Genomic DNA, 15,719 nt, shown 5'->3' on the forward strand with positions numbered 1-15,719 from the left:
ACACCTTGAGGTTCGCGGGACTCCAGAGGCACCAGCAGCTTCAAATACCTGTTTGCTGCTTTGTAACAGGATTTTAGCAGCTGCTCTCTTAATCCGATGAATTTGTCTGGCAGTAACCTTCCTCATTATGCCTTTATCTCTACGAACCCGTCTGTGCTCTGAATCAGCCACAAATCTCTTCACAGTACGATGGTCACGCTTAAGTTTTTGTGAAATATCTAATGTTTTCATACCTTGTCCAAGGAATTGCACTATTTGACGCTTTTCCGCAGCAGAGAGATCCTTTTTCTTTCCCATATTGCTTGAAACCTGTGGCCTGCTTAATAATGTGGAACATGAATAAAATAGGGTGCAAATTTTAAAAATAGGATAACTCAGTGTAGGCAACACCGATTTTTGTCGTTGTTCTCTGTATTGACAGCACTCCAAATTTACAAAAAATTGAGCTCAATGTTAAAATTGACCGGAGTTCTCCTTTAAGTAGTTTTCCTTTAATTGGGCTCACCTGGAAAACTAATTATCACAGGTGTCTGAGATTGATTTCAGTGATCCAAAGAGCCCAGAGTCACAATACCATCCATGAGTTTGATTGAAAAACGAAATATTTAATGTTTATGACACTTAATTCAAATTTGCATAATAATTTGGAACACGGTGTATTTAGATGTGTATGTTTGTGGTCTACAAATGGAAAGCAATAAAGATATATATTATCAAATGTCCCTAGTATTATTATACAAACATTATTTCCAAATCTACATTTCTCAAATAAAGAATTATCAGGTCCGATTCTATATTAAATAAAGAAATCAATATACAAGCAACGAAAATATGCAATACCGCCACCCGGTGGTCAGAAATGGCATAACATTCAAACCAAAACTAAATCTGAGGTCATTTAAATGAATGGCACATAATCATAAAGATCGCGTCCTTAAACTCAAAATAACAAGAGTTTCAAACACTAATGTAACGATCACACATACATATGTACAAATCAAACACTGTGTGCAATATAAATATTATAAATTGCAAGTAATATATAACATAAACGGCACATTCACGAGCTCTCAACCTCACGCGATTAACGGATTCATCTCTCTTAAACATGCATCGCTTCATGAAAGTATGACATCAAGGCTTTACAGCTCCTTAACAAGTATTGATCACCAAACTAGTTGAACAGTCAACTTACATATTTTTATTGACGCACTTTGCACACACAGTCTTGCTTGTACAGTCGCGCTCTCTGCTGATGATGACTGACAGCAAGTAGCGCATGCGCACATGACTCGGCCTTTCCAACAGTCAGTTGTTTTAACTAGAAGGTGACAGATGATATGTAGTGTCCTCATGGTCCTGCAACACAATAAAACAAATGTGTTGTTTATTGCAGTTTTATACGATGTTAAGCAGATTAACAAATAGTATGCAAATGACAAATATATGCCAAACAGCAATTATAAATATTAAATATGCTCACATCAAGTCATTTTAAAGATGTTTTTGTTCAGTAAGAATGACAGAGTGGGATGCCTTGATGGAACCAGAGGGTTGGAGAACCAGTGTGACACCAGTGGACCAGACGAACAAGTGGAGATCGAAGATGTGCAGGCTGAGGTGAAACCGGTGGGAATGAGGATGATGGTGCAGCTGGAGGAATGAAAGTCCCTGCTGAAGCTGAATTATTGGAGGGTGCAGGCATAGCGGTATGCCTGGAAGTCTGTTGTAGAACCAGGCGGATCACAGATCAGGGTGGAGTCTAAATGATGAGCGACCTCATTGAAGCAGAGGGGCAGCAGGCCATAGTAGAAACAATGGAGTGTGGAGCCAAGGCAACAGAAATAAAAACAAACTAAGAAAATCGCTAGTAATGAACAGAGGAGGAGTTTGAATAGAGATAATAATGAATATATATATATATATATATATACACACACACACAAGTAAGCATAATGTTTAACCAAGTAAACAAATAAGAACACTACAAACATATTGAACTCAGAAAACAGTAAGTAAACTCAGGAACATTTTAACAAAATCAACATTAAAATAGGAGTCCTAAAACAGAAACAGAACAATACATATATAATGTTGATGCCTAATGGCTTCCTTGACCTGACTTAAGCTTGAACCAGCAAGTTTTCAGTCCAACTTTTGAGCTTTGGGTAGTATGCACATGTATCGGAGTTGTCACTACATAGTAGGTACATTTGTTTACATTTTCACGAAACCATTATAAACACCATGGCACTAACGATTTTATATATAAAACATGTTATTTAGTAATATAAAAAAGCATCACAATAAAGATAATAATGTTCTTTACCATGCACAATGTGTAATTTCAACATGGGAATTAATAATTTTTATATTTTACTGCATTTTCTGCTGAAATTATCAATACCGCAATGTGTCCGACTATGACTGAATGTATCTTATGTTGTAATTTAGACAAATAAAAATATTCTAAATAAAAATAAATGGATGTTCTACTAGATTATTTCAGATGACAGAAAAATTATTTATTGAATATTCATGTATAATAATAATGAAGAAAAAAAAAAAAATCAGGAAAATGATCGTCCATGACTGATGTTCTCATCCTCCGCAACATTTTTTAAGGACTGTTTAAACACATACAGAGTTTAAATAAAGTTTGATTTTGAATGACGGAGCACATTGTCCAGTTTCTACAAGATGGCTACCAGGTAAGAAGATCTCTTTATATTTCTATATTATTCTCTTGTCGGAATGTGTACACAACATATTTATTATCATTACCGATTGTTCCTCCCCTCCTGTCTCAGGAGGTCCAGAGACTATTGAACCGCCTCTGGTGGCAAGAAGAAGATTTTAGTTAGGACTTTTCCAATTTACCATTTTTAACTTAATAAAGAAACCTGTTATTTTTTACTTCCTCGTCTGTCTGGTCCTTGACACATTCCTCGAGGTGGTTCCGGTTTTCAGGGGTGGGTGCAGTCTGGCTTGGCCCGCCCCGACCTGTGACATACTCCTCAATAGAACGTTCTCCTTGACAGAGACACAGGATCCTCACTGCTGGATTCATTTTTGGTGAGTTCTTCTGTTGCAATGCGGTTGAAAACAGGAGGAAGCAAAATCCATATGCAGCAGGAAAATGTATTTAAACAAACTCAAAACTAGGGATGGCTGACGCGAAACAGTCGTTCCGAAGCTTTGTGAGATCCCGAAGCGCAGATGTTTCGAAACACTGATCTGAAGCGTGATTCAAAACACCCATGTCACGTGACTATGGCCAAACGAAGCCTCGAAGTGTTTCATCAGGTGTGATCCGCCGAATCAGCGTTTGATTGACAGGGTCGGGAGCAGACCAAACAAGCGCACATCTGTATAAAGTGAAATCAACGCATATTGACCTCGTGGGTTTTTGTGAGAGGAGTTTGATTTTGAGGTAGCGGATTTTTGGTGATATAGTGACATTTATAGTGCGATTTGTTTAGTTATATTTAGGCTTACATTTAAATGTACACATTACACATGTACACACTGATAGGCTAGAGACAGACAGAGTAGCCTACATATAGTGACACATTAATAGATGCATAGATAGAAATATATATATAGACAGATAGATTAAAGGGGTGGTTCAGGATTTTGGACATCGGACCTCATTTTCAAGTTAGCCTAGTTGTTATTCATCAGTGGAGACAGTTTTCAAAAATTTTCATCCAGTCCTTCCAGTTGCATAGTTCGCCGATGCTAGGCTAGCGCGAGTCAACAGTATCTGCTAGCCTGCCATTAAAAACTGTTTTACCCACTCCACAGTACACCAAAATCAAATAAATTATAACGCCAGACTGTCGATGTAAATGTCTATTGAGAGAATAATGTTAGAAATCAAACTACCTTTTCGTTGCATTGCAATAGTTACACTTTGTTCCCTGTATTTATTAGCACAGTCTACAGCAGCGGCGGAGTGATATTAAGTTACCTAGGCAACCGAGAGAGTCTCCACATGACGCAAGTGTATTTACCTGCCGCTGACACTCATCACTACAGAAGCAGAGTATATTTCACTAAGAAATCAACATAGGACTATGGCCACGTTTGAAAGCCATGCCAATGTTTCAGACTTTGGAGACGAGGAATGTGTTTTATTCAACGAACCGTACATGTATGAGCCGGAATACACAGACGAAGAACTAATCGAGATGGATGCTAAAAGCCGGGCAGAAATTGAACTGTAACGTTATCTCCACTAATGCTGTCATTGTCATTCTATCAGTTATGAAAGGGACTAGCTTCATAGATAGCTAGTAGCCTAACAAAAGTTATTACCTGTTCATCTGCTGTTGGTGCATCTGGAAAGACGGCTGGAACTGCATTCCTTGTCAGTGACTTATGAACGTTTCGATTATGGGGTTTATCAAAGTCGTCTGGTCTAAAATTATCACTACAAATTCGCAACTTTAGTAGACTCTCTGCCGGTGTCTCGTTGTCCAAGCCAGCAGAAAGAAGCCACAGATGGTTCCTTTCTGGATCTCTCAATGGAAATTTGTGGAAACTTTTTGCATGACCATCTATTTGGTTTATTTTCACAATTTCGAAATGCACAACGAATCACCATGTTGCCAATTCCTTAGTTTACAATCGAATGTTTTTCAATATCGTTGTTCAAGGCTACTATTACCTAGCTAGACGTCCCGTCTGTAGTGCGCGCGCTTCTTTTCTGTGTTTACTTTTCGGCGCAGTACTACTAACCGGAGCAAAGTAAAATTCCGCCGCTGCTGAGAAACTAGTTCCTGTAAATGTAATGCGATCATTGAGATGTAAGAGTACCGGTACTTTGATTTCTAACATTATTCTCTCAATAGACATTTACATCGACAGTCTGGCGTTATAATTTATTTGCTTTTGGTGTACTGTGGAGTGGGTAAAACAGTTTTTAATGGCAGGCTAGCACATACCGTTGACTCGCGCTAGCCTAGCATCGGCGAACTATGCAACTGGAAGGACTGGATGAAATTGTTTGAAAACTGTCTCCACTGATGAATAACAACCAGGCTAACTTGAAAATGAGGTCCGATGTCCAAAATCCTGAACCACCCCTTTAATAGATAGATATATAGATACATACATAGATTAATATATAGATACATAGGCTTCCTCATTTGTATGTCCTTGCCAAAAAATATATTTGTATGCCAACAACAAGTGTCCCTTGTGAGAGGATATTTTCAAAGCCTGGAGAAATTATCTGTAAAACAAATGTCCTTCCACAGCAGAGAAATACATATTTTTTAATAAAAATCTATAAAAAAGTTAGACATTGTGAATCAGGCTTGATTTCTTTTATTAATATTCATTTTTCAAGACCAAAATAACATTATGCACAGTGAGGAGCCTACAGGTTACAAGCTTCACATATTAGAAAAATACAATAAAAAAAACAACAACTAATTTTTGAATGGGTTAGTTGTCAAGGTTGTTTCAGATCAACACACATATGACACTGAAGCTTCGATGTGCGTATCGCGTATGCGACACAATTTCTAGTGAAGCCCCGTCACGTGATCGATGACAAATGAAGCCTCACTTTCTGTCCAATCACGTGCGCGTTTCGCTTTGGGTGTCAGAAGGCTCGAACCCCAGATCTCATTTAACGAGTCATTGTTGGCTCAGTCTGGTTGATGGGTTTTGTGAGGAGAGTGCTGTACTTTGAAAGTTAATAAATATATTTCATTGAAATAACCTAAATTTATTTTTCACTACTTAGTCTATTCCTTTTTGTTGTGTCTTTGTTTTTGTAAAATATTTGCACTTTTGGTGATTTGAGGTTAATTTGGTGTTGGTAATTGGGTTTAGGGTGGGATTTGGGGAGAGGGGATAGGGTGTTGGTGTTAGTGTTTGTATTTAAAGCAATGGCAACAGCCAAAAAAAGGAAGACTTCCCCTATCTGGGAATATTTTGAGTTTATAGCTTAGCATTTCTATAAGTATATTATTTAACATTTTACTGTTGTATGTAATTTCTTACTTTTGTATAACTTTTTTAGAAGGTGAGATGCTTGGTGTGTGACAAAGAGCTTGTGTATGGAAACAACACATCATCCTTGCTAAGGCATTTCAGAGCTTTACATGAGACCGCACAGCCCCAGAACAATCCAAGCACACAAAGGACTGTTGCTTCATGATTTGTATTCATAATTGTGAGTGCATTATCATGATTTCAATTAATATATGTATAATATATATTACTTCTTTCATTATAGCATCTCGCAAGCAAATGGATGATGAGGCATTGGTCAACATGGTCATAAAAGACTCACAGCCATTGGCATTGGTTGAGGATGAGGGTTTCAAGGGCCTCATCCATGCCCTTGATCCTTCCTATATAATCCCAACCAGACAAGTGAGTATAGCAGAGGTTGATTTTGATGTATAATCTATATAACAAATCTTTATCTATAATAATATAATTGTATTATAAATGTTTTGTGAACTCAAAAAGGCTTTAAAGAAAATGGTGGCTTCAAAATATGAAGAAGCAAAGAGGAAGGCCAAGGCAAACATTGCAAAAGCAACTGCTGTGTCTATAACATCGGATATGTGGACTTCTATCAACACGGATGCATATCTTGCAATAACCTGCCACTACATTGATGACAGTTATAAGCTGAATACAGTGTTGTTGGATGTCGAGAAGTTCCCAAACAGGCACACAGCGGAAAATATGGCCTTGGTGAAAACGAATGTCATGATGGAGTGGGCAATCAAGGACAAAGTGAAGTGTCTTGTCACAGATGCAGCAGCAAACATGATTGCTTGTGCAAGAATTCTGCAAGTGAGACATTCAGTTTGCATTGCACATGCACTTAACACCATGGTTAAAAAGAATTTTGATCAGGTACCAGCTCTCTGTGACATTCGGACTAAAGCAAAAAAAAGTGGTCACTTATTTTCGAAGCAGCACCTCTGCCAAAGAAATGTTGACCCAGGTGCAGCAAGAGATGAACATGCCAGTTCTTAAACTGGTGAATGAAGTGGAAACACGCTGGAACAGCACTTTTCACATGCTTCAACGGCTCCAGGGGGAAAGGTAAACTGTGGGAGCATCCCTTGCCTCACTTAAAACTGATATAGCTCCACTTCATGCACAGGACTATGAAGCCATACAGCAAATTCTGTGTGTTCTCGCCCCATTCCACCAGGCCACAGTAGAGCTGTCCCAGGAAAAACGAGTGTCTGGCTCCAAAGTAATTCCTTTGCTAAAAATGATTCACCATTCATTACAGGTTGAACAACTAAGGTATTTATTTTTATTTGTGTAGAATACTCATTAGCAAATTTCTATGTCTTTTTTATTAATTTTGTATTTTTGCACAGAGTAAATCATTTTGTATTTCATAGGTTAACCATGCCAATCACAAAGGAATTAACAGAAAACCTCATCCGGCGTCTCAGGGAGCATATCTGGAGTATGGAGTCGCTCAGCATCATGACCATGGCAACTCTGCTGGACCCAAGGTTTAAAAAGTTGGGTTTCTTTAACCAAACTAAAATGACAGAGGCTGTCAAACGGCTTAAAGCAGAATGTGGTAATGTCATCAGGGCCGAAGATGAAAGACCATCCACATCATCAAGCACTCAGTCAACAGAAGAACCATCATCAACCCAACAGCCCACACCAAGCTCAAGTACTTATTTATTATTATTTTATTATTGTATTTTATAATTGTTGACCGTTGATGTGTCTTATATTCAGTCAATGTACATGTACAGTCACTCCCAATAATAAAACAAAATTCTCCTCACACTTCTAAGGTGGAAACATTTGGCTTCTGTTGGACAGTGCTGTGGAGCAAAGCTCAAATGCCACTTCTGATGCGATCGTAGAAGTGGAAAAATACCTTACAGAGACAAACATACAAAGAGCTGAAGATCCACTTGAATACTGGAGAATGCAGAAACATATCTACCCTCATCTCTATACATTGGCATTACTGTGTGTGTGTGTATGTAGAGCGAGAGAGAGTAGGACTACATTAAATCCTATTGAATCATATAAGCTTATTATAAGCTGCTTATATTATATTTTATTGTCACACTTTAATGGGAAAATTTATTTATTTAATGAACAAATCAAACATGTATGGATTTTATTTGTACACATAACATTGAAACTATGAAGTGTGTTGTGGTTGCTTCATCTGCCAGAGCTTCTAACACAGGCTTCTGGCTGCTTTATTTTAAATAAGCACCAGATGGCTCTGTTCTCGACACTCCCGAAGCTTTGAATCTTTTCCCGGAACAGTCATAGGAAAGCCTCATTGCTTCACGAGGCTTCATTTCCCCATCACTACCTGCAAATGACCACTAGGTGTCACCGTTGAGACGGGTGTCGGATTGTTTCACGAAGCCTCGACACAATATGACACATTTGCTTCAACTGTTTCATTGTTTCACGAAGCCTCGATCTGCCCACCACTACTCAAAACTTGACGGGAACAGTACTCGGAAAAAGAACAACCAACATACTACAACAAAATCAAGAACTCACAAAGACTGACCTAGACACAGGGCTTAAATACACAGGCAAACAAGCTTAACAAGATAACAAGGGGGTGTGGCTAATTAGAAACACATGGGGAGACTAATAAACAAGAAAAACTACAAAGGACTACAAAACATGGCACAGAACAGGAAATAACAAAAGTCCACACAAGACAGGAATCATTACAATACCACTTTCTAGGATGTCATTAACTTTCTCAACTTTGTCCAAGAACAAAACAACAGCTCCGTTCATCCTAGATGCAGATCGGATACTCTCATGACCCACCACTAGAACAGTGTCCTCGACAGAGCACTCAGCGCCGACCGTGACCTTCAGCCCGTGCCGCCGCGTGAGCTGCTCAAAACCAGCCTTCTCTGTCATCGTCGTAGCCGCAGCTAAAAGCTGTCCGACACGACCCACTAAACCGCTATTACTAGTTTCAGTGCCTTGTAACAGTACACAGAGGAAGATGATGTAAAATCTGTGTGAGGAAAAACATTTAAAACTGAAAGACCTTCAAGATGAAAGGAAAAACCGCAACCACTCTCCAAGTCACACTCCACTCACTCGACCAAACACTCACGCATGCGCAGAGAGAGAGAGAGACAGAGAGTTTAATTTTTCTGTCCAAAATAATAATTTGGGCACTGCGTACGTCACAGGCAAGTTAAGAAACAATTGTATAATTTGTGTTTCATTCATTAATTATTTTATTACATTAACATTTAAACTGACTGAATTCCAACTAAATAATTAAATACACAAGTGGGCTGAGAGGCTGAGACCCTTTCAAAAAGTAGACAAAAAAGGGTTGTCAGTGGACCAGAGTGAAAGATATTTTTATCATGTGTTATGTTTTTTCCTTAGAATACTCCATATCAGGTTCTTAATGGGAATTAAGTACCACTGGCTATTCCAGATTACATTTTGTATAAATTGTCTATTGTTGTCCATCTGTCCATTGATCTCCCAGGTGGTTCGAGTAATGATTGAGTGGCTTCAATCTCGACTTCAGAACATTTTCAGTCGGCAACCTCTGGACCTATGGGATTAATATCCTGCCATGATTCAAAACTGAAAATTAAAGGTATAGCGGAGGATTTTCTTTTTCCGGGTGGGTAGCCTATACTATTGGTCCACCTAAGTGTCAATCATTCTGGTGATATGTTTACGTAAGGCCGTTCACACGCTGGCGTGCGCTAAAAGCACAGGTTGGGCTTCCCACTGATGCCGCAGTCGCAAAGATTCTACTAGACAGGTAAAGTTTGTCATGCTATTTGGAGAAATCCGTTTAAAATCACTGCTAGTAGGCGTTCCCTTTCGGGAGCAAATAGAGTGTTGCGCATGTGCAGTTTTTAAAAATAAATGGAGAGGGCGGGTCTTTTCTAAAATTAGGAAAGATCCTCCGCTATACCTTTAAGTTCTGAAAGTTTGAAACTAAGTGTTTGAAAACTCAAAATCTTGCAAAATGTAAAATATATATATATATATATATCTGCAAACATTATGTTGTTTTTGAGATTTCCTTCTTCAGAACTGCAAAAAAAAAAAAAAAAATCAAATTAAGGCCACATTTACACATAGCCGGGTATTTAGAGAAACAAATATTTCCCCCCCTCCGTTTTCAATAATAACATCATGCACACAATTCCGCATAAATATGCCGTCGAGCGCCATCATAACTATGCCAAACCTAATGGCGGCAGTGTAGGGAGAAGTATAAAGCCTTGCAAGCCAATCAGAATCCTCAGAATCGACAAGAGAGAAACTAAAACCCCGTTTCTCCCAGTTGACACGGCAACACATAACCAGCGTTTTCAGAAATCTCCACTTTAGCCGGAGTTTTTAGAAATAATAATTTTCTGTGATAAAAACGGGGGTTTCGTGTAAATGAGAGGACAAACCGCAGGGAAATATCTGCGTCTTCCCTTCGTGTAAACGGGGCGCAGATTCATCACTCCTCCTGACCATGCCTAACGTTAACCCTCAACATGCCATAGTGCAATGTTCATTTTCATTCATTTGGGTTTCGTGGGGTGAAATAATAGCCTACATTTGCTGCCGATGTAATTCCAAGTTAGCTTTTGCTAACCGTGAAAACTTATTTGGTAAGAAACGGTCGCATTGCATGTAGTAATCTAATTTTATACATGAGACCAATATAATGAGTCTAGTAAACCTAATTAAGATGTTTAGTCTGGCAACTCTCCATAGACGCGGCTTAATCCGAGGGGCTAAACGGTTATGGTTGTCTATCAAAATCCCTCTGCACGCAATAGGATAGCGCTACAACCAATCAGAGCAACGAAGAAGGAGAGAAGGTTCCGTATTCAGTCGGCAAAACTCCGAACACTTCTTCCTTTTTTTTAAATGACTTAAGTGCCGTTATTTGCTCTTTTCTTAAAGAAAAACTTAACTCCAAGTCCTCCAGAGTCGCGGCCAAAGCCGATTGGAAAGACCGCTGTTCTCCATCCGCAGCCGCCATTCTTTGTTTTCAAGTGGCAGCCGTCGCAACTCTGTCATCATATGTTAAGCCCGCCCTCGCCTACTCTATACACGACGTGATTGGCCTGACCCAATTTAGGTTTTTGGAGTTAGAAGGTCTATGGAGAGTTGCTAGACTGCCCTGGCTGCAAAATACATTTTGCTGCCGCTAGGGTGCGTCTAGATTTCTAGGCTATGGTAAACCTGCTCTGTGTTCGACTTCATTACACCATCAGCCAGATGATGGCCAGTTGAAGTTGCTGTGACTGTTGTTCATGACTAATGTTAACGTTACCACATGGCCAACTCAAGCATGTTCAAAGAGAATATTTTCGTGAGGTAACTGTAATAGGCCTATTCAATTCCATTTTCAATTCAATTTGTTTTATTGACATTATATTTACAACTACATTGTCAAAGCAACCAGACAAGAGACAATTCCCACGAATATTCCTATGTCATTCAGTATTGCCGTTAGTGAAAGAGCTAAAACAAATCATGAAAAATACTTCACATACAGCAGAGCAACAAGTAGGTGATTGCTAATATAATTTTTCATTGCATTGATATTTCACTGACGAATCACAGCAGCATATTTTCTGTCCACCGACAGTTCCGCCATGCTTTTTGTTAATCTAGCTGTCTCCCTTGGTCATCATCACTTCTCCCTGAGTGGTGCCCCAGTGTTTGGACACTACATCTAAATGGTTCACTAGTCCTATAGTGGTTAGTAAGTGATTCCGAACACAGCCAACATAGGTTGGATGGGATAGTAGAGTAAAGACAATGCATTGGCCATAGCAAGGCAGCGTAGATGCATATCATTGTTATGATTTGTAATATTCCGTCTTCTGTTATCCAGATCCAATGTTCTAAAATGTCCAATTCTTGCAGGAGGAATATACTGCAATAGCTGATGCTGCAGTCGCTAATATCATTGATTTCGAGAAGACAGCAACAACCCGAAGGCAGTGGTCAAGGAGGAAGAGGGCAACCACCTCGAAGGTTGCAGTCAGATGGCCCAAGTACATCAGTTGGAACAAGTCAGCTGCCGACGATCCAAAATGAAATGCAGAGGTAGGTGCCGCAACACACTATATTTCAATTCTTCATATACATATTACTCTTTTTGTGACTGATTACTATGCTGACTTTGGTCTTGCAGTGTATAACGTTACAATACACTTGCTTCATATACCAGAACACAGAACATTTTAAAAAGATATAAAACTAGATAACTGGTACAGACACATGCTGGTTTCATTGAACAACAATATTTTAATTGCTGTCACAAAATAGCTTTTGATTTTTTGTTTTTATATATATATTTTGTCCCATTGCACATATGGTTATGTTTATTGCCCACTAGCATCAATGGCTGTACAGACTAGGTTTTCAAAAAATCTATCATGATTGTGCTGCAATAGTGTAATTCTCTCTTGTTGCTTTCACTAATTGTGTCTTTTCACTGACATGCACAAAGAAGAATATAAACCTGATAAGATAACTGCATGAAATACTGTTGTTACTGAAAAATCTTTAAATACTTTGACTCAAACTTTCACTTCAGTGGGTAATGATATATTTGAAGGATACATTGATTTTCTAAATGCAGTGTACACTTGTGTTTGCAGTGTTTTTCCTTTTTGTTTCAGGTAATTTCCAGGTTATATTCTTGTCATGAAATGATTCGCTCCAAGAAATGCCCTGCTGCTCTATCCAAAATATCACCAGCGATAGCCATAAAATATGCCAGGCTTCAGTTTTTGGTGCTGTCTAGTCCGACTGATCGCACACCAAAGCCATCTGAAGAAGTCAAACTCCTCGAGGCAGGCTTGGGGAAAAGAACCATGACAGTGGCTAACTCTTGCCATGAGGAGGTAATCTAGATTTGATGTGTTTTTGTTGCGTCACAAGTGTTTAACTCTCAACTCTATTCTAACATCAATTTGCAATTTGCTAATCACTATTTCAGTTAAATTGTTATTGCTTCATTATAACCTTTTTAACCCTCTGGGGACCGCAAACGCGCTGGCGTGTTTTGCTCTTTTTTTTTTTTTACTTAACAGCAAAATAGACTTAAAATACTCCGTCATATTTGGTCATACAGACTTACGAAATATTTAAAAATAAGCTGTTAAATGTCTACTTTTTTATGTGTCCACTTAAAATAAAAATAAAAATTTGTGCTTTTGTAAAATAAAGAAAATAAACAGGGTGTGCTTTCTGCCTCTCCGTCTCCGTGAACTTTTTTTCTGGTGCACGTCTCTAAACTTAAAACCACTTCGTATTGGATCCTGTCTACCCTCGTCTTCATCATCTTCTCATGACAGTCACTTAAACTATTATTGCTTTTTTTTTATTACAATTGCTACTACAGAGGTAGACCTAAAAGAGTAAAATAATGCACTGCAAAAAATGCTTTTCTTACTTAGTATTTTTGTTTTGTTTCCAGTCCAAATATCTAAAAATTATTAATTCAAGAAGCATTTACTAGAGAAGTAAAATGACATAAGAAATTCTATTTTGTTTTAAGATAAAAAGAAAGTAATTTAAGTAATTTTTGCTTAAAACAAGCAAAATTATCTGCCAATGGGGTAAGCAAAAAAATCTTAATTCGAATGGAAAACAAGAAAAAAAAATCTTAATTCGAATGGAAACCAAGAATTTTTTGCTTACCCCATTGGCAGATCATTTTGCTTGTTTTAAGCAAAAATTACTTAAATTACTTTCTTTTTATCTTAAAACAAAATAGAATTTCTTATGTCATTTTACTTCTCTAGTAAACGCTTCTTGGTTTAAGAATTTTTAGATATTTGGACTGGAAACAAAACAAAAATACTAACTAAGAAAGTATTTTTTGCACTTGCAAAAACAGATGTAAACCTATTTGTCCACTAGACTAAGAGAGCACAGTATTCACTGAGACAAGATGTACCTTTCAAAGGGACCACGGTGTCACAGGAATGAGGACAGAAGAGACAATAGCAAGTAAAACTGGTTTATTGAGTCAATAAACAGCAGGTGGATAGAAGGTCTCAGGAACGTGGTGGGTGAGACACTGGGAAGCCTCAGTGGTAGCGCAGGCAGGTGGACAGATGGGCAACCCGATCCTCCAGAGATGATGGATGAGATGAATAAGCCAGGAAATGTAGTGGAGCGATCGATGAAGCTGGAACTCATGAGAGGTGACGACAAACAGGAACGGTGAAGATCCAGAACGGGAACAGACGAAACCACGGGAACATGAGGAAGGATCAGACACCGCACAGGGGAACATCCAACAACAATCTGACAAACACAAGACGAAAGATCATGAGGTTTAAATAGAAGCCGCTGATCAGTAACAGCTGGCGCTGATAAATCAGAGGCTGATTAGCAGCTCCGCCAAAACACACATCCCACACACACAGACACAAAAGCTACGTTTACACGTGGACGGCTATTTTCATAAACGGACATTTCACCCCTCTTCGTTTTCAAAAATAACCCTGTGCACACGAACCCGTGTATATGCCGTCAAGAGCATGCCAAACCTGGCCCTTTGGCCCCGTTTACACGTACATGGTTATTTTGAAAAACGGAGACATTTCCCTTCGGTTGTGCCCCTCGTTTACACGCAAACGGAGAATTCTCCTCTGAAAACGATTCTTTCTAAAAACTCCGGCCAGAGTGGAGATTTTGGAAAACTCCGTTTGCATGTAAACTGAGAAACACTGAGTTTTAGGCAGCGACGTCACAGTATGTGACTATTTTCGGGATTCTGGTTGGCTAACATGGGCTTGAGCTTCTCGTTACACTGCCGTTATACGTTATACAGGTTTGGCATGCTCTTGACGGCATATACACGAGTTCGTGTGCACAGGGTTATTTTTGAAAACGAAGAGGGGCGAAATTTCCGTTTTTGAAAATAGCCGTCCACGTGTAAACGTAGCCAAACACAGCGCGATAAAGAGTCAGTGAATTAATGAACCGTGACACACGGACACAGTGAACAACTTGAAACATTAGAACATCCTCCAGTAACGGATTCTTGTCCATCAAACTTGTAAGAGGTTTTAGGCAGCCAGCATGAGACAAGTAATCTGTCAAAGGCTCAGTAGATGTCTGAAGCTCCTCCACTGTTCTGGATTCATAAATCTGGTTCCAGGGGGGAAAAATATATATATATTTATATAAAAACATTCATAGCATGCCTTACAAATTATTTTAAAAAAAAAACGTACATTACACAAGTAGAAAAAGTAAAATTGCTCACAAACCCGTTTCAGTTTTTCATAGAGTTCGTTGTCTGCAATGTCCTCAATGACTGGTCTGGTCATCTCTGGTCCCTTAACTAAGCAGCTGAAAAAAGTTTCAGAGAGGAAACATGGTGGTGGGCCTCCATGAATCAGACTGACAGCAATGGATCGACCAGCTAAAAAATATCTGTCATCCCGCACAGCTGTAAAATAAGGAGAATAAAAGTCCTATCAGGCAACTACCACTTTGTTATAATTCTGTGGCCCAAAATAAATAAATAAAATTAATTCAGCAAATTCATTATTACTTTCATTTTAACTGGCTCAAAGCAATTATATATACCAAAGGAATCAAGGGCCAAGTTTAAGTGTCCCTCAATCATTTCAGAGTGAGATAGTGCTTCCATAAGAAGCCGTAGAAATTCTCGTCGGGGCCACCAAGATCAACAGCCTCCT

The 15,719-nt window shown here is 38.8% G+C and overlaps 1 long non-coding RNA gene across 1 annotated transcript; it reads left to right on the plus strand.

Annotated features, from left to right (window-relative positions):
• The first annotated feature begins 2,980 nt into the window (after positions 1-2,980).
• LOC306998574 lies at positions 2,981-7,973 on the plus strand. Its single transcript, XR_013797595.1, has 5 exons — positions 2,981-3,075; positions 6,038-6,393; positions 6,493-7,290; positions 7,392-7,678; positions 7,806-7,973. It is a non-coding gene; the product is annotated as an uncharacterized lncRNA (long non-coding RNA).
• Positions 7,974-15,719: the final 7,746 nt, after the last annotated feature.

This window comes from Phoxinus phoxinus, assembly GCF_949152265.1.
Source record: "Phoxinus phoxinus genome assembly, chromosome: 5".
Lineage (NCBI taxonomy): Eukaryota > Metazoa > Chordata > Actinopteri > Cypriniformes > Leuciscidae > Phoxinus > Phoxinus phoxinus.